Raw genomic sequence first — 19,120 nt, 5'->3', positions numbered from 1 at the left:
AGCTCAATAGTCAAATAGTAAAATCCCTTTTTTAGTGCCTTTTAAATTTAAACACGTCGACGTTGTTTGTCTTAACAGATTTGAATTCAGAAACTATGAAATGCTCGTTAGATTTGTCAGGTAAGCTCAACAGTCATTCAATTTGTCCTTATTATCATAAACAGTTGGTCTAATGTCTCTTTCGGGGGAAAAACCATCAGGGCTCGACCGGGATTCGAACCCGGGACTTTCGCAAACCATCCACCTGTTCTAACCAACTGAGCTACCGAGCCTGGGTCAATCTTGCTTGTCCACTATAGGTACCTGTCAAGAAATGATCCAGGCTCATCTTGACATGAGCTCTCGTAGATGTGGAGGTAATAAAGAGAGATGAACTGGTTCCAGGAAAATTTCGCCATGGCACAACACGTCGGCGTTGTTTGTCTTAACAGATTTGAATTCAGAAACTACGAAATGCTCGTTAGATTTGTCAGGTAAGCTCAACAGTCATTCAAATTGTCCTTATTATCATAAACAGTTGGTCTAATGTCTATTTTGGAGAAGAAAACACCAGGCTCGACCGGGATTCGAACCCGGGACTTTCGCAAACTATCCACCTGTTCTAACCAACTGAGCTACCGAGCCTGGGTCAATCTTGCTTGTCCACTATAGGTACCCGTCAAGAAATGATCCAGGCTCATCTTGACATGAGCTCTTGTAGATGTGGAGGTAATAAAGAGAGATGAACTGGTTCCAGGAAAATTGCGCCATGGCACAACACGTCGGCGCTGTTTGTCTTAACAGATTTGAATTCAGAAACTATGAAATGCTCGTTAGATTTGTCAGGTAAGCTCAACAGTCATTCAATTTGTCCTTATTATCATAAACAGTTGGTCTAATATCTATTTTGGAGAAGAAAACACCAGGCTCGACCGGTATTCGAACCCGGGACTTTCGCAAACCATCCACCTGTTCTAACCAACTGAGCTACCGAGCCTGGGTCAATCTTGCTTGTCCACTATAGGTACCTGTCAAGAAATGATCCAGGCTCATCTTGACATGAGCTCTCGTAGATGTGGAGGTAATAAAGAGAGATGAACTGGTTCCAGGAAAATTTCGCCATGGCACAACACGTCGGCGTTGTTTGTCTTAACAGATTTGAATTCAGAAACTACGAAATGCTCGTTAGATTTGTCAGGTAAGCTCAACAGTCATTCAAATTGTCCTTATTATCATAAACAGTTGGTCTAATGTCTATTTTGGAGAAGAAAACACCAGGCTCGACCGGGATTCGAACCCGGGACTTTCGCAAACTATCCACCTGTTCTAACCAACTGAGCTACCGAGCCTGGGTCAATCTTGCTTGTCCACTATAGGTACCCGTCAAGAAATGATCCAGGCTCATCTTGACATGAGCTCTTGTAGATGTGGAGGTAATAAAGAGAGATGAACTGGTTCCAGGAAAATTGCGCCATGGCACAACACGTCGGCGCTGTTTGTCTTAACAGATTTGAATTCAGAAACTATGAAATGCTCGTTAGATTTGTCAGGTAAGCTCAACAGTCATTCAATTTGTCCTTATTATCATAAACAGTTGGTCTAATATCTATTTTGGAGAAGAAAACACCAGGCTCGACCGGGATTCGAACCCGGGACTTTCGCAAACCATCCAGCTGTTCTAACCAACTGAGCTACCGAGCCTGGGTCAATCTTGCTTGTCCACTATAGGTACCTGTCAAGAAATAATCCAGGCTCATCTTGACATGAGCTCTCGTAGAAGTGGAGGTAATAAAGAGGGGTGAATTGGTTCCAGGTAAATTGTGCCATGGCACACCACGTCGGCGCTGTTTATCTTAACAGTTTTGATTTCATAAAACTATGAAATGCTCGTTAGATTTGTCAGGTAAGTTCAACAGTCATTCATTATTGTAAACAGATGGTCTAATGTCTATTTTGGAGAAGAAAACACCAGGCTCGATCGGGATTCGAACCCGGGACTTTCGCAAACCATCCGACTGTTCTAACCAACTGAGCTACCGAGCCTGGGTCCATCTTGCTTGTCCACTACAGGAACCTGTCAAGAAATGATCCAGTTTCATCTCAACATGAGCTCTTGTAGATGTGGAGGTAATAAAGAGAGATGAACTGGTACCAGGTGCTGTTTGTCTTAACAGATTTGAATTCAGGAACTATGAAATGCTTGTTAGATTTGTCAGGTAAGCTCAATAGTTTTCAAATTGGCCTTAATCCCCTTTAAAATACCTTAAAATTGTCATAATACTCCTTTCTAATGTAAACGGTTTGTCTTATGTCTCTTTGGAGGTTTGCCCGGGATTCTAACCCGGGACTGTCAAGAAAATGCCCTTTACATTTCCTTAAAATTGTCATAATAGTCCTTTCTATCTTAAACAGTTGGTCTAATGTCTCTTTGGGGGGACAGGCTCGACTGGGATTGGAACCCGCTGTTTACCTTAACAGGTTTGAGTTTGGAAAAAAGACTGGACTGGACTGGACTGGGCTTTGTAATGCCATTTTTCTCCCAGCCTAGTGATTGGTCCAGCTCAACTACCACAATCAGAAAGTCGATGCTTTCGAAATTGGCTATAGTACTTTAAACATACTGGAATTGATCCGAACTAGTACAATCGGTGTGTCGCGATTGGTCTAGCTCAACTACCACAATTGGAAAGTTGATGCTGTCTAAATCGGCATTACTGCCTTTGAAAGTACTTTGAACATACTGGAATCAGTGGACTAGCGCAATCGATGTGTCCCGATTGTTGTAGCTCAACTACCACAATCGGAAAGTCGAAGATGTTAAAATTGGCTCTAGCCCCTGTAGCGGCTGGCGGGTATTGGCCCTGGCTGGGTAGCTCAGTGTGCAAAAGTCCCGGGTTTGAATCTCAGGGTGACCCTGAAGTTTTATCCGAGCCTCGCGATTGTTCCAGTTCAACTACCACAATCAAAAAGTTGATGCTGTTGAAATCGGCTCTAGTACTTTAAACATACTGGAATTAGTCCAAACTACTACAATCGGTGTGTCACAATTTGTCTAGCTCAACCACCACAATTGGAAAGTCGAAGATGTTAAAATTGGCTCTACCCAGCAGGCATAGTCGCGTTGGATCAACGTTGAAAACAGGTTGATACTTTAAATTGCTGTTGATCTACCTAAATTCAACGTATAATCAACATTGATCCAGCCACGTCAAAACACCGTCATAATGTGACATTGACTCAACATGGTATTTTGGTCATTGACACAACCTTGCAGTTATGGATTGTAATTTAAAAGATTAATTATTGAAAACATGATACTTTGTTTATCAATACTGTAACTAAATTTATCAAAATAATAACAAAAGGGTTTTAAAGTAAAAGTGACAGTTGTTTTGTGTCTTTAGTGAACTAGTGAATTTTCTTAACTTGTTATTCAGAAATACATTCCAATAAACTGAATTCCTTGCAAGGTCAGCATCAGGATGAATAAGTTGCTGTAAATGTGATGGAGTTACGTTAGTAAAGTTACCAGTTCTTGGTAACCTGTTATAGGTAGACAGGTTGAGGTGACTTTGTTTTATATATATATATATATATATATATAAAATGATCACTGTGATGTGTCTATGTTGTAACTGCTGTATATGTCTCCACATATTTTAATTAATGGTGTGTTCTCTGATTTCAGCAGAGATGAAGGTGTATCTCCTTGATTATCATCATACTTAGGACATCTAAACTCTTCATCACATCAGGACCACAACATTGCAGCCTCAGCACAGGTCAGTGCAATAATGATATTGCTATACTTTGTTGTTCTCTTTTGACCAGCACCATTATATATATTATCTTGTTAATTATCATTTTGTAAAAGGGTCACTTAGGTCCTACTCAGTTTTAGTACAATTGGTGTGTTGCGATTGGTCTAGCTCAACTACCACAATTGGAAAGTCGACGATGTTAAAATTGGCTCTACCCAGCAGGCATAGTTGCATTGGATCAACATTGAAAACAGGTTGATACGTTGAATTGCTGTTGATCTACCTAAATTCAATGTAAAATCAGCGTTGATCCAGCCACGTCAAAACACCGTCATAATGTGACATTGACTCAACGTTGTATTTTGGTCATTGACACAACCTTACAGTTATGGATTGTAATTTAAAATATTAATTATTGAAAACGTGATACTTTGTTTTTCAATACTGTAACTATATAAATTTATCAAAATAATAACAAAAGGGTTTTAAAGTAAAAGTGACAGTTGTATTGTGTCTTTAGTGAACTAGTGAATTTTCTTAACTTGTTATTCAGAAATACAGGGTTGCTACTTAATATGGAATATTTTTTATCATTGTTATTTTTGAGTGCTGATTAAAATTTTTTGGCTTGAGTCATTAAAAAAGTATGTCACTGAGTGATTATAACATCCAGTCTTCTGTTGTGAGATATTTTGTTCAATAATATTAAATCTGACATAAGATGCCATTCAAAAGAAAGGAACACCCCAAGAAAACCATATCAACAGTCTGATGTCAGTATAAACTTTAAGATAAGATATTAAAGAAAATGATAGCCTCCGGACAGTGATATGTTACACAGGCAAAGAACTCACTACAGGAAATCATGAAAAGTCAGTAATTGCGGGTATGACCTCCAGCAGCCGCTTGCAGCGCCTTCATCCTACATGGCATACCCTGTGACATGTTTTTTAGAGTTTGGCTGGGGATATCATTCCACGCAGTGATATTTGCCTGTTGCAGTTCATCACTATTTACTGGTCGAGGACCATAGCTATTAATTCTGTGAGTTACTTCCGCCCAAAGATTTTCAATTGGGTTCATGTCTGGAGAGTTTGCAGGCCAGGGCAGTTGTTGAACCCATTGGTTTTGAAGAAAAACAGTGATTCTGCGGCCTTGATGTGGGGTTGCGCAGTCGTCTTGGTACACAAAGTTGTTCCTGAAGATGACTCTTACCAATCGAATCATTGTTTGCTGTAGAATGTTTCTGTAGGAATCCTGGATAAGGTTGCCTCCTAGAAAAACCAACTGGTTCTGGGCACCAACATGAAATGCTCCCCAAACAGAGACGTTCCCATCCCCTGCTTGCACCATAGGCAGTACACAATCATCATTGTATGCCCCTCGTACACGTCGGTGAACACGGATTCGATGATCAACCCTAAAAAAATCCATATATGGCCTCATCACTGAAAACGACGTAATTCCAGTGTTTTGGCTGCAAACGCACGTGGTCCCCAGCCCATTGCAGACGTCGCTGTATATGACCTGCTGTTAACAGTGGTTTCCCTACTGGCCTTCGTGCAAAATAACCGGCTTGCAGTAATCTCTTGTTCACGATGGACCTTGAAACGGGCGTTTGAATAACATTCTGCCTCTCTTTTCTGAGGACACTGGTTGTCTCTGTACGACCAGCACGGCGTCCTCTAAGGAGAAGGCAATCCTGTCTTCTTGGTGTGATACGCGGACACCCTGGTCGAGGTATTGGAGTAGGTGCCCCTGTTGCAGCAATTCTTTGGGGGACTTCACAAACGGTTCCTGATAAATGTTGAATTACCTGGCAATGGCTGTCCGTTTCTGGCCATTTTCTCTGAGAGCAAGAATCCCATAGTAAGCTGCGTTCCTTAGCTGTCAAACCATATCTTCACTAATGTACCTGTCAAGTTTCAGAGCGATCCCTTTGTTGCTTCTCTAAACACACTTCAAAGATTGGCAACACCCATGCGTTTTTATACAAGGGCAGAAATTGCCGAAAAGACTACCCCTCACATTTCTGACCACAGAACATGCAACTGCATGCATCAATTGTTTCGAGAGTTGTGTGGTAATTAGGTAACACACCTAGCTACACATGGAGTGACACCTCAGCTTTGGATTTAAAGTAGTTAGAGAGAAATTAAATATTTTGTAGAAAATTTACTCGCCAAAAAATAATATTCCATATTAAGTGGTAACCCTGTACATTCCAATAAACTGAATTCTTTGCAAGGTCAGCATCAGGATGAATAAGTTGCTGTAAATGTGATGGAGTTACGTTAGTAAAGTTACCAGTTCTTGGTAACCTGTCATAGATAGACAGGTTGAGGTGACTGTTACTTTGTTATATATATATATATATATTGATCACTGTGATGTGTCTATGTTGTAACTGCTGTATATGTCTCCACATATTCTTAATTAATGATGTGTTCTCTGATTTCAGCAGAGATGAAGGTGTATCTCCTTGATTATCATCATACTTAGGACATCTAAACTCTTCATCACATCAGGACCGCAACATTGCAGCCTCAGCACAGGTCAGTGCAATAATGATATTGCTATACTTTGTTGTTCTCTTTTGACCAGCACCACTATATATATTATCTTGGTAATTATCATTTTGTAAAAGGGTCACTTAGGTCCTACTCAGTTTTAGTACAATCGGTGTGTCACGATTGGTCTAGCTCAACCACCACAAATGGAAAGTTGACGATGTTAAAATTGGCTCTACCCAGTAGGCATAGTCGTGTTGGATCAACGTTGAAAACAGGTTGATAACGTTGAATTGCTGTTGTTCTACCTAAATTCAATGTAAAATCAACGTTGATCCAGCCATGTCAAAACACCGTCATAATGTGACATTGACTCAACATTGTATTTTGGTCATTGACACAACCTTCTAGTTATGGATTGTAATTTAAAATATTAATTATTGAAAACATGATACTTTGTTTATCAATACTGTAACTAAATTTATCAAAATAATAACAAAAGGGTTTTAAAGTAAAAGTGACAGTTGTTTTGTGTCTTTAGAGAACTAGTGAATTTTCTTAACTTGTTATTCAGAAATACATTCCAATAAACTGAATTCTTTGCAAGGTCAGCATCAGGATGAATAAGTTACGTTGATGGAGTTACGTTAGTAAAGTTACCAGTTCTTGGTAACCTGTTATAGGTAGACAGGTTGAGGTGACTTTGTTTTATATATATATATATATATATATATATATATATATCATTATATATATATATATATATATATATATATATATATATATAAAATGATCACTGTGATGTGTCTATGTTGTAACTGCTGTATATGTCTCCACATATTTTAATTAATGGTGTGTTCTCTGATTTCAGCAGAGATGAAGGTGTATCTCCTTGATTATCATCATACTTAGGACATCTAAACTCTTCATCACATCAGGACCACAACATTGCAGCCTCAGCACAGGTCAGTGCAATAATGATATTGCTATACTTTGTTGTTCTCTTTTGACCAGCACCATTATATATATTATCTTGTTAATTATCATTTTGTAAAAGGGTCACTTAGGTCCTACTCATTTTTAGTACAATTGGTGTGTCGCGATTGGTCTAGCTCAACTACCACAATTGGAAAGTCGACGATGTTAAAATTGGCTCTACCCAGCAGGCATAGTTGCATTGGATCAACATTGAAAACAGGTTGATACGTTGAATTGCTGTTGATCTACCTAAATTCAATGTAAAATCAGCGTTGATCCAGCCACGTCAAAACACCGTCATAATGTGACATTGACTCAACGTTGTATTTTGGTCATTGACACAACCTTACAGTTATGGATTGTAATTTAAAATATTAATTATTGAAAACGTGATACTTTGTTTTTCAATACTGTAACTATATAAATTTATCAAAATAATAACAAAAGGGTTTTAAAGTAAAAGTGACAGTTGTATTGTGTCTTTAGTGAACTAGTGAATTTTCTTAACTTGTTATTCAGAAATACATTCCAATAAACTGAATTCTTTGCAAGGTCAGCATCAGGATGAATAAGTTGCTGTAAATGTGATGGAGTTACGTTAGTAAAGTTACCAGTTCTTGGTAACCTGTCATAGATAGACAGGTTGAGGTGACTGTTACTTTGTTATATATATATATATTGATCACTGTGATGTGTCTATGTTGTAACTGCTGTATATGTCTCCACATATTCTTAATTAATGATGTGTTCTCTGATTTCAGCAGAGATGAAGGTGTATCTCCTTGATTATCATCATACTTAGGACATCTAAACTCTTCATCACATCAGGACCGCAACATTGCAGCCTCAGCACAGGTCAGTGCAATAATGATATTGCTATACTTTGTTGTTCTCTTTTGACCAGCACCACTATATATATTATCTTGGTAATTATCATTTTGTAAAAGGGTCACTTAGGTCCTACTCAGTTTTAGTACAATCGGTGTGTCACGATTGGTCTAGCTCAACCACCACAAATGGAAAGTTGACGATGTTAAAATTGGCTCTACCCAGTAGGCATAGTCGTGTTGGATCAACGTTGAAAACAGGTTGATAACGTTGAATTGCTGTTGTTCTACCTAAATTCAATGTAAAATCAACGTTGATCCAGCCATGTCAAAACACCGTCATAATGTGACATTGACTCAACATTGTATTTTGGTCATTGACACAACCTTCTAGTTATGGATTGTAATTTAAAATATTAATTATTGAAAACATGATACTTTGTTTATCAATACTGTAACTAAATTTATCAAAATAATAAAAAAAGGGTTTTAAAGTAAAAGTGACAGTTGTTTTGTGTCTTTATTGAACTAGTGAATTTTCTTAACTTGTTATTCAGAAATACATTCCAATAAACTGAATTCCTTTCAAGGTCAGCAACAGGATGAATAAGTTGCTGTAAATGTGATGGAGTTCTGTTAATAAATTTACCAGTTCTTGGTAACCTGTTATAGATAGACAGGTTGAGGTGACTGTGACTTTGTTATATATTGATCACTGTGATGCGTCTATGTTGTGTTCTCTGATTTCAGCAGAGATGAAGGTGTATCTCCTTGATTATCATCATACTTAGGACATCTAAACTCTTCATCACATCAGGACCACAACATTGCAGCCTTAGCACAGGTCAGTGCAATAATGATATTGCTATACTTTGTTGTTCTCTTTTGACCAGCACCACTATATATATTATCTTGGTAATTATCATTTTGTAAAAGGGTCACTTAGGTCCTACTCAGTTTTATCTATGTTCAAAGTGAAAGTAATGTCAACTTGCAGGGGTGAAGAAAATTTTCTGACGGTCATTCCAATCCCTATAAATAAACACTAAATTTTGTTTTTATTCTGATGCCTCACAGTGCATTGTGTTTTGTGACACTAAATATGTGTGTGTATTTTCTGATCACTGTATATGTGTGTTTTATCACTGTATGACTGTTTAAATATAATCTGATCTCTGTGTTATATTTGTGTTGTAACTACTGTGTATGTCTGCATATATTCTTTATTGATGATGTGTTTTCTGATTTCAGCAGAGATGAAGGTATGTCTGTTGGATTATCATTTCACTGAGGAGAGCTAATTTATAAACTCATCATCACCTACAATATCTACAACCTTGTAGCCTTAGTAGAGGTCAGTGCAAAAAAAAAAATTATAATGTGTTCTCTTTAAACCCTTTGTGGCCATCACCACTATATAATATAAGATAATACCTGGGAATATATCACTTTGTTAATGGGACACTTAGATCCCACTCAGTTTTGTATATGTTAGAAGGGGTTAATGTGAACTTGTGGGGGTGAGCAAGAATTACTGACAGTCACTTAAATCCCTATATATGAACTTTAAATTCAATGTTTGTATTCTCATGCCTCACAGTGCATTGTCTTTTGTGACACTGTGTGTGTCTATATATATTCTGATCACTATCTATGTTTGTATATCTGTATAAATTCTGATCACTATCTATGTTTGTGTTGTGGCTGTAAAAGGGTCACTTAGAGATTTATATATGTTTAGAGTTTAAAAGGTTAATGTGAACTCGTGGATGTAATCAAAATTTTCTGACAGTCATTCCAAACCCTGTATATAAACATTAAATTTTATGTTTATATTCTGATGCCTTAGAGTGCATTGGATTTTGTGAGGCTGTATTTGTCTGTATAAATTCTGATCACTATCTATGTTTGTGTTGTGGCTGTATGTGTTTATATATATTTTGATCACTGTGATGCGTCTATTTTGTAACTGCTGTATATGTCTGCATATATTCTTTTCAGCGGAGATGAAGGTGTGTCTTCTGGATTATCATCACACTGAAGACAGCTAAACTCGTCATCACATCAAGATCTCCAGCATCGCAGCCTCACCACAGGTCAGCGCAAAAATGATATTGCTATACTTTGTTGTTCTCTTCAATCCCCTTTTGATCCTTACCACTTTATATAGTTCCTGGGAAATTATCATTTTAAAAGGGTCACTTGAGGACAGTCCCGCAGATATTTGGATTGATCTATCTCCCTGGGGAGTCTTACTAAATTGCTGTCAACTTAACCATCTTAAATGTCTGTCATGCTTAGTAAAGCTGTAAGGGGGTAATTATCTTTACCCCCTAGTTGGTTTGATATAACTGGCTGACAGTTAAGTCGATAAAGTTGATAGCAATCTAGTGAGACTCCTTAGGGAGTTAGACCAATCCAGATGGATTGATCAAGGTATGGAAACTTAGGGTGCTTTCCCAGAGATTTAGATCGATCTAAGGATTAAGATTTAGATCGACCCAACTCCCTGGGGGTTCAAGCTAAATTGCAGTCAGCTGAGCGGGCGCCATAGTTAATTACCCCTTTACAGCTTTTAGTAGGCGGGACAGACGCTTAAGCCGGCCAAGCTGACAGTAATCTAGTGAGACTCCCCACAGGGATAGATCGATCTAAAAATCTATGGTAATGGGGTGTTAGTCTTAGATCCCACACAGTTTTATATATGTTCAAAGTGAAAGTAATGTCAACTTGCAGGGGTGAAGAAAATTTTCTGACGGTCATTCCAATCCCTATAAATAAACACTAAATTTTGTTTTTATTCTGATGCCTCACAGTGCATTGTGTTTTGTGACACTAAATATGTGTGTGTATTTTCTGATCACTGTATATGTGTGTTTTATCACTGTATGACTGTTTAAATATAATCTGATCTCTGTGTTATATTTGTGTTGTAACTACTGTGTATGTCTGCATATATTCTTTATTGATGATGTGTTTTCTGATTTCAGCAGAGATGAAGGTATGTCTGTTGGATTATCATTTCACTGAGGAGAGCTAATTTATAAACTCATCATCACCTACAATATCTACAACCTTGTAGCCTTAGTAGAGGTCAGTGCAAAAAAAAAAATTATAATGTGTTCTCTTTAAACCCTTTGTGGCCATCACCACTATATAATATAAAATAATACCTGGGAATATATCACTTTGTTAATGGGACACTTAGATCCCACTCAGTTTTGTATATGTTAGAAGGGGTTAATGTGAACTTGTGGGGGTGAGCAAGAATTACTGACAGTCACTTAAATCCCTATATATGAACTTTAAATTCAATGTTTGTATTCTCATGCCTCACAGTGCATTGTCTTTTGTGACACTGTGTGTGTCTATATATATTCTGATCACTATCTATGTTTGTATATCTGTATAAATTCTGATCACTATCTATGTTTGTGTTGTGGCTGTAAAAGGGTCACTTAGAGATTTATATATGTTTAGAGTTTAAAAGGTTAATGTGAACTCGTGGATGTAATCAAAATTTTCTGACAGTCATTCCAAACCCTGTATATAAACATTAAATTTTATGTTTATATTCTGATGCCTTAGAGTGCATTGGATTTTGTGAGGCTGTATTTGTCTGTATAAATTCTGATCACTATCTATGTTTGTGTTGTGGCTGTATGTGTTTATATATATTTTGATCACTGTGATGCGTCTATTTTGTAACTGCTGTATATGTCTGCATATATTCTTTTCAGCGGAGATGAAGGTGTGTCTTCTGGATTATCATCACACTGAAGACAGCTAAACTCGTCATCACATCAAGATCTCCAGCATCGCAGCCTCACCACAGGTCAGCGCAAAAATGATATTGCTATACTTTGTTGTTCTCTTCAATCCCCTTTTGATCCTTACCACTTTATATAGTTCCTGGGAAATTATCATTTTAAAAGGGTCACTTGAGGACAGTCCCGCAGATATTTGGATTGATCTATCTCCCTGGGGAGTCTTACTAAATTGCTGTCAACTTAACCATCTTAAATGTCTGTCATGCTTAGTAAAGCTGTAAGGGGGTAATTATCTTTACCCCCTAGTTGGTTTGATATAACTGGCTGACAGTTAAGTCGATAAAGTTGATAGCAATCTAGTGAGACTCCTTAGGGAGTTAGACCAATCCAGATGGATTGATCAAGGTATGGAAACTTAGGGTGCTTTCCCAGAGATTTAGATCGATCTAAGGATTAAGATTTAGATCGACCCAACTCCCTGGGGGTTCAAGCTAAATTGCAGTCAGCTGAGCGGGCGCCATAGTTAATTACCCCTTTACAGCTTTTAGTAGGCGGGACAGACGCTTAAGCCGGCCAAGCTGACAGTAATCTAGTGAGACTCCCCACAGGGATAGATCGATCTAAAAATCTATGGTAATGGGGTGTTAGTCTTAGATCCCACACAGTTTTATATATGTTCAAATTGACAAGGGTTGATATGAACTCGTAGGGGTGGGAAGGCGCTGAGAAAAATCTGTATATAGATAAAATTTCTTGCAAATTATCATTTTTAAAAGGGTCACTTAAATCCCACAGAGTCTTATATATGTTCAGAGTGAAAAGGGTTAATATGAACTAGTGGGTGTGAACAAGAATTTCTGGCAGTCATTCCAATTCCTATATATAAAGATTAAATTTAATGTTTGTATTCTCATGCCTCACAGTGCATTGTCTTTTGCGATACTCTGTGTGTTTGTATATATTCTGCTTACTGTATATGTCTGTTTTGTCACTGTTTGAAAGTCAAAATACATTTTGATCTTTGTATTACATCTGTGTTGTATATACTGTATGTGCCTGTGTATGTTATATATTGATGGTTTCTCTAATTTCAGCAGAGATGAAGGTATGTCTCTTGGATTATCATCCAACATACTGAGGACAGCTAATTTAAAAACTCATCATCACCAGCAAGATTTACAATGTCACAGCTTCAGCACAGGTCAGTGCATCAATAATATTGCTATACTTTATTGTTCTTTTCAATACCATTTTGACCCTCACAACTAGAAAAAATATCTTGCATACATTCTGAAGCCTGTGTACTGCATGTTGTGATGCTGTATGTGTCTCTATATTGAACTTTAAATTCAATGTTTGTATTCTCATGCCTCACAGTGCATTGTCTTTTGTGACACTGTGTGTGTCTATATATATTCTGATCACTATCTATGTTTGTTTTGTAAAAGGGTCACTTAGAGATTTATATATGTTTAGAGTTTAAAAGGTTAATGTGAACTCGTGGATGTAATCAAAATTTTCTGACGGTCATTCCAAACCCTGTATATAAACATTAAATTTTATGTTTATATTCTGATGCCTTAGAGTGCATTGAATTTTGTGAGGCTGTATGTGTCGGTATAAATTCTGATCACTATCTATGTTTGTGTTGTGGCTGTATGTGTTTATATATATTTTGATCACTGTGATGTGTCTATTTTGTAACTGCTGTATATGTCTGCTTATATTCTTTTCAGCGGAGATGAAGGTGTGTCTTCTGGATTATCATCACACTGAGGACAGCTAAACTCGTCATCACATCAAGATCTCCAGCATCGCAGCCTCACCACAGGTCAGCGCAAAAATGATATTGCTATACTTTGTTGTTCTCTTCAATCCCCTTTTGATCCTTACCCGACGCACAGCTGATGAGCCACCGTTATACCGACGTCAGGCCAATGGCATGAAGCAGTCGTTGGCCCGACGTCGGGTCACCAGTAGCGCGACCACTTATTGCTATCTGGGAATATTGCTTTACCTGTGTTCGGTGTTCATCATCACTATATATAGTCAGGGGCGGATTTAGGCCGTCTTCTGGGTCTTCCGGAAGACGGTCAGATTTTCAAGTTTACATTGACGGGTATCTAATTTTTCTGTCGGAAGATGGTCAAAAATGGGGGATGGCGCAACAAAGATAATTTGGAAGACTGTCAGAAAATATCTCTGGATCTGCCACTGATACTACCTGGGAAATTATCATTTTGTAAAAGGGTCACTTAGAGATTTATATGTGTTATGAGTTAAGAATAATATGCCCAAAACTTTCAGATGAGGTCAAACCACTAGCAAGGCAGGAGATAGGACTATCTCAGCCTAGAGAAAGGAAGAGTACCAACCGTTAAGGAACTTTGTAATTATGTTGGCTTGCAGCAAGTGGCAATAATTCCCCGTTGAGCATGAACAGTGTGACAAGCGGGGATTGATTTGCATATTTGTGCACATAGCATTGGCTTGACGTCACCTCATTTGCATTGCCATTGTGTTTTGCCCTATAATTTCCTCATCAGCCTGTAAGAATGCAAACGTCAGAAAATGATCAATTAGCTGTTACATGACATATAAGCATAATGGTATAACAATGAAAAAAGGCTTCAAAATCAACCATCCCCAGGGATAGCCAAAACCTCTGTTGAACTAATTATGAAATGCCCATGCATATCCTTGAGGAAACAGCTATCATTCACCAAAGTTTCAACTTCTAAAGTCTAATGTTCTAAGAGGAGATCAGGGAAATTATAACGTGAAAAAAATTTTGAACAACTATCCCCCCACAAGGACATCCCAATGCCCTCTTGAAATAATTCTGAAGTGCCAACGCACTTCCCTGATGACAGGTCTAGCAATCACCAGTTTCAATTATCTAACTCAAATAGTCTAGGAGGAGATAACAGAAATAACATGAAGAGAATTCCGAATCATCCTGCCCCCCCCCAGGGACAGCGCAACCCCCTGTTGCACTAAAATTTTAGAATGCCAACACACATTTTGACTACAGTTCTACCAATCATCAAAGTTTCAAGTTCTTAAGTCTAATGGTCTAAGAGGAGATTGGGGAAATTACAACGTGAAAAAAATTTTGAACAACTACTTCCCCCCCCCCCTCAAGGACATCCCTATGTCCTCTTGAAATAATTCTGAAATGCCAATGCACTTCCCTGATGACAGGTCTAGCAATCACCAAAGTTTCAATTATCTAACTCAAATAGTCTAGGAGGAGATAACAGAAATAACGTGAAAAGAATTCAGAATCATCTCCTCCACCACCCCCCCCCCAAGGGAGAGCGCAACCCCCTGTTGCCCAAAAATTATGAAATGCCATCACACATTTTGACTACAGTTTCACCAATCACCAAAGTTTCCAGTTTTTAATAGTCTAGTAGGAGATATTTTTAATATGATTTTCATTTTTCTCAAATATATTGTTCTTTTTCCAGGTGACCCTTTCCATACAGCATGGTGGCTTCTTGGGGAACTGACTCTACTTATCTTGTAATGGATAATACCTATAGAAAAAGTAGGCAGTGAAAAACAGCAGCAAGAGCAGTGCATTATCTCATCCATGTGTAGAATACATGATATGTGGCAAGATTATAAACGTCAAATGATGTGCAAAGCCTGATTTTAGACACCCATTACAAGGAGGAATCTGCATCTGGTATTGGTAGTAAGAAGAAATCTTGAATGGATATATATTGTTTCCAGATGACAATAATGGGTAATTTGTCTCCTCTTACACAACCAAACTCAAATCATAACATAAAATGCTTCATTTGATACTGAATAATATTATTGTAATACTGAAAATTTTATTTTTTGTCATTCTCAATCTTCTCCTATCAATTGCCAATAAATGAGGCAGTCAACTGATACACTTATCTCAGATTATTATAGTTGTTAAGCTTATTTTTTACAAATTTTACAAACATTGGACTAGATTTGTCAACATCATATACATTTGAATATGTTAAGGTATGGAATTTGCCAGTGTTTTCAATCTTATTTTTAGTTTTCTTAAATATTTTCTGAAAACATCATTTTCATTAGGCACAGTCGACTGATAAGCTGATCTCAGATTATTTCAGTTGTTAAGCATCATTTGTAGAAATTTCACGAACATTGGACTAGATTTGTCAAAATTATTAACATAAAAGTATTTTAAAGCATGAAATTTGCATTTTCTTTCTATGCAATTTTTAGTTTTCTCAAATACTGTATATTGTCCGAAAAAATCAATTTCATTACACACAGTCAACTGATAAGCTTATGGCTGATTATTTCAGTTGTTAATTATAAGCTTCATTGTGCAAATTTCACAAAGAATTAAGGAAATTTCACAAAGTTATTAACATTTAACTATTTTTATATACAGCATCAGCAGTTTTTATGTACAGACACAGATGTTTTTGTCTGTACATTTCACAGCTTTGCTGCCTTGTTTAAATTTAATTTTGCACTTTTCTCAAATATATTGTTTAAAAAAGTTTCATTACACTCAGTGAACAGATAAGCTTTTTACAGATGTTTTTTTTTTTTTTTTTTTTTTTGCTAAGAAATTTCACAAACATTGGACTAGGTTTGTTGAAATTACATGTATTAATATTTAAGTGTTTTAAGCCATGGAATTTACCTCCTTTTCAGTGTTATTTTCAGTTTTCTCTAATATATTTTCTGAAAAATATTTTTCATGAAACAGTTAACAATTAAACTAATGTCAGATTATTATAGTTGATAAGCTTTATTTGTAAAAATATCATAAAGATTCTTCTACATTTGTGAAAATGGCTAATGTTGAACTATTTTTATCCATGGAATTTGCTGGTGTTTTCAGTGTAATTTACAGTTTTCTCAATTATATTGTCCAAAATATCACTTTTATTACACACAGTCAACTGATAAGCTTATCTCAGATCTCTCTGTAATAGTTTACAGACTAAATTTGCCAAAATTATTAACATTTAACTATTTTTTATCCATGGAATTTGCTATTCTTTTCAAATATAATGAAAATCTTTTTCATTAGGCACAGTCAACCGATAAGCTTATCTCAGATTACAGTATTTCATTTGTTAAGCTTGAGTTGTACAAGTCAGACATTTCACAGAGTTGTTACATTCAGAAGAGACGTTTGATCATTACTGGCTTTTTTTGTGATCTGTGTAGATTTGGCGCATGAGTAGTTTTTTTTTTTTTTTTTTTTTTTTTTTTTGCAAAACTGCTAATGATAAAAGTATAACATGTATTAAAACATGTAAATCATCCTTTTATGAAATATTTGTTGTTATTTTGGCCGAAGCACTATAAGTATGTCAACAATGCATTGCGTATCCGTGAACACCAAGTCTTTAACGATGTTAAGGACACACGTGACTTTATTTACAAATGCTGCAATGGGAAAATTTTCATGGAGAGGGTTGGAAAATAGCGTTTTAGTAAGGCTTGTATAGCCGTGACAAGATCTTATCCCACTGGAAATATTCACAAGCGCTTGCATTTTGACCACAAGTATGTTATGGAGTAATATGACCTGTAAACAGTGCAATTTTCAACTCTCTTGAAAAGATGCAATAGTTGTGCTCTCTTCTGGTGTGAGCAGATATTTGGTGTTGCAATGCCATTGTTGTAATGGCTTTGTAAAAGTACTAATGTACAGTACAAAACCCATCAAACACAATATAACAGATAACCAAGGAATTTTGATGAAAATACAAATAATACTTTTTTATGTTTGGGAAATGAACAGAATTTTAGAAGATAAATTGTACTTTATTCCATGTGACGACTTTATCCAAATTTACCCAATCATTAACAAGAGACTTTAGTTTGTAAATTACTTAACAAATTGTTCAGCTCATAATTCATTAGAAGATTGTCTTGAGTTACAAAATTTAGTTAATATATTCAATAATGAAGAGAAGAGTATCCTTTTTATCCATCCCAGCCAAATGACTAAATCCTGTGTTCAACTTTTAGCAAATTCTTTAGAATACCTCATTTTTAAAAGAAAATTCTCCATCTGTTTCAAAAAGAAGGTATAGATGGTCTTTATTTTCTACTATGTGAAATTAATCTAAACACAGATAAACCACTATGAATAACAATGTGTATGAAAGTGATTAGAAATTTGTAGGATCCGCGGCGGACCCCCCCCCCCCCCCTCCCCCCCATTTAAATTTAAGTAATCCTGGATCAGCCCCTGATTGTATATCGGGCAATGGACATTAAACAATACCGGTAGGTCTACCGTCCGCGAAATTCATATTTGAACTAAAAATCAAAAGATCTGACCGAAATAGCTTGAACGTAGCGTTTCTCGGATGCGCTTGATGTTCCCCGATTCTCCTCCGATGCAGTGTGTTAGTTGTGAAAGATATGTTGATTGCGTTTTTCCTGCGGGGTCTTTTTTTTTTCACTAAGAGACTTGTTCATTCGGATCGGAATACTATTTTCAAGTATTTTGCACGTTATGGAATATATTTAGGGATATTAACGATGTAAGAAACTTCAATCACCACTGGCATCTTGCCTAACATATGCAAAAATGCAGTGAAGATTCTTTGGGATGGGAAAGAGCGGAATAAATGTAGTTTTTGAAGTTAACACAATCGAAGAGGAGTGCATTTTAGTTTATTGGGTAAGTATAAAGACTGTTTGCTTCCCTTCTGTTAATGCTTTAAGACTTCTGGTTTGTGATAAAAAAAACAAATATTATCTACATTCGTGTCTTTCATTCTGTTTCTACAAAACCACACAAAACGGTGTTCAGTCATCCAAGTTTTTCTAACATTGCTTAAGTGACTCCGATATACAGTGATTGCTGTACATAAGACTGTGTGATGAGCATAATGCAGTTGCTGTTATTTTCTGTGTGTGCTATATATATATATATATATATATATATATATATATATATATATATATATAATAAAAACTGCATGTACATGTATGGTACATGTAAATCAAAATTCATTGACATTAGCATGGAGCATCACATAAGTATTGAATTGTAACCTGTTCAGTAATAATTAAGTAAACTTCTAGTTGATGGATGACAGCTGGCAAGGTTTTTATCACTTGGAGCCTCAGCTGTCTTAATTTAGAAAACTATGTAAAAGAATGTGAACCTTACGATCCAAAAGTACCCTTTCTGAAAGTGAGAGTAGGGGAGAGAAAATGCTTGCCATATCAATATGATTAAAGATACATCAATACATTATGCAGGTAAGGGATGGGACAATAATTTTCATGAGGCATGAATG

The 19,120-nt window shown here is 36.6% G+C and overlaps 1 long non-coding RNA gene across 23 annotated transcripts; it reads left to right on the top strand.

Annotated features, from left to right (window-relative positions):
* The first annotated feature begins 211 nt into the window (after positions 1 to 211).
* LOC147764245 (uncharacterized) lies at positions 212 to 15,749 on the top strand. Of its 23 annotated transcripts, none has more exons than XR_015331877.1 (14): positions 1,203 to 1,882; positions 1,916 to 2,195; positions 3,668 to 3,761; positions 6,202 to 6,295; positions 7,122 to 7,215; positions 7,993 to 8,083; positions 8,806 to 8,899; positions 9,307 to 9,409; positions 10,057 to 10,151; positions 11,046 to 11,148; positions 11,796 to 11,890; positions 12,920 to 13,026; positions 13,562 to 13,656; positions 15,299 to 15,749. It is a non-coding gene; the product is annotated as an uncharacterized LOC147764245 (long non-coding RNA). The 23 variants fall into 23 exon arrangements; XR_015331870.1 differs by having other exon boundaries at positions 1,204 to 1,529; positions 7,125 to 7,215; positions 7,990 to 8,083; XR_015331872.1 differs by having other exon boundaries at positions 1,204 to 1,882; positions 3,671 to 3,761; positions 7,125 to 7,215; positions 7,990 to 8,083.
* The last annotated feature ends 3,371 nt before the right edge of the window (positions 15,750 to 19,120 follow it).

This window comes from Lingula anatina, chromosome 1, assembly GCF_051362555.1.
Source record: "Lingula anatina isolate TDL-2025a chromosome 1, LinAna3.0, whole genome shotgun sequence".
Classification (NCBI taxonomy): domain Eukaryota; kingdom Metazoa; phylum Brachiopoda; class Lingulata; order Lingulida; family Lingulidae; genus Lingula; species Lingula anatina.
The sequence above is the reverse complement of the archived record's forward strand: the minus strand, read 5'-3'. Positions and strand labels throughout refer to the sequence as shown.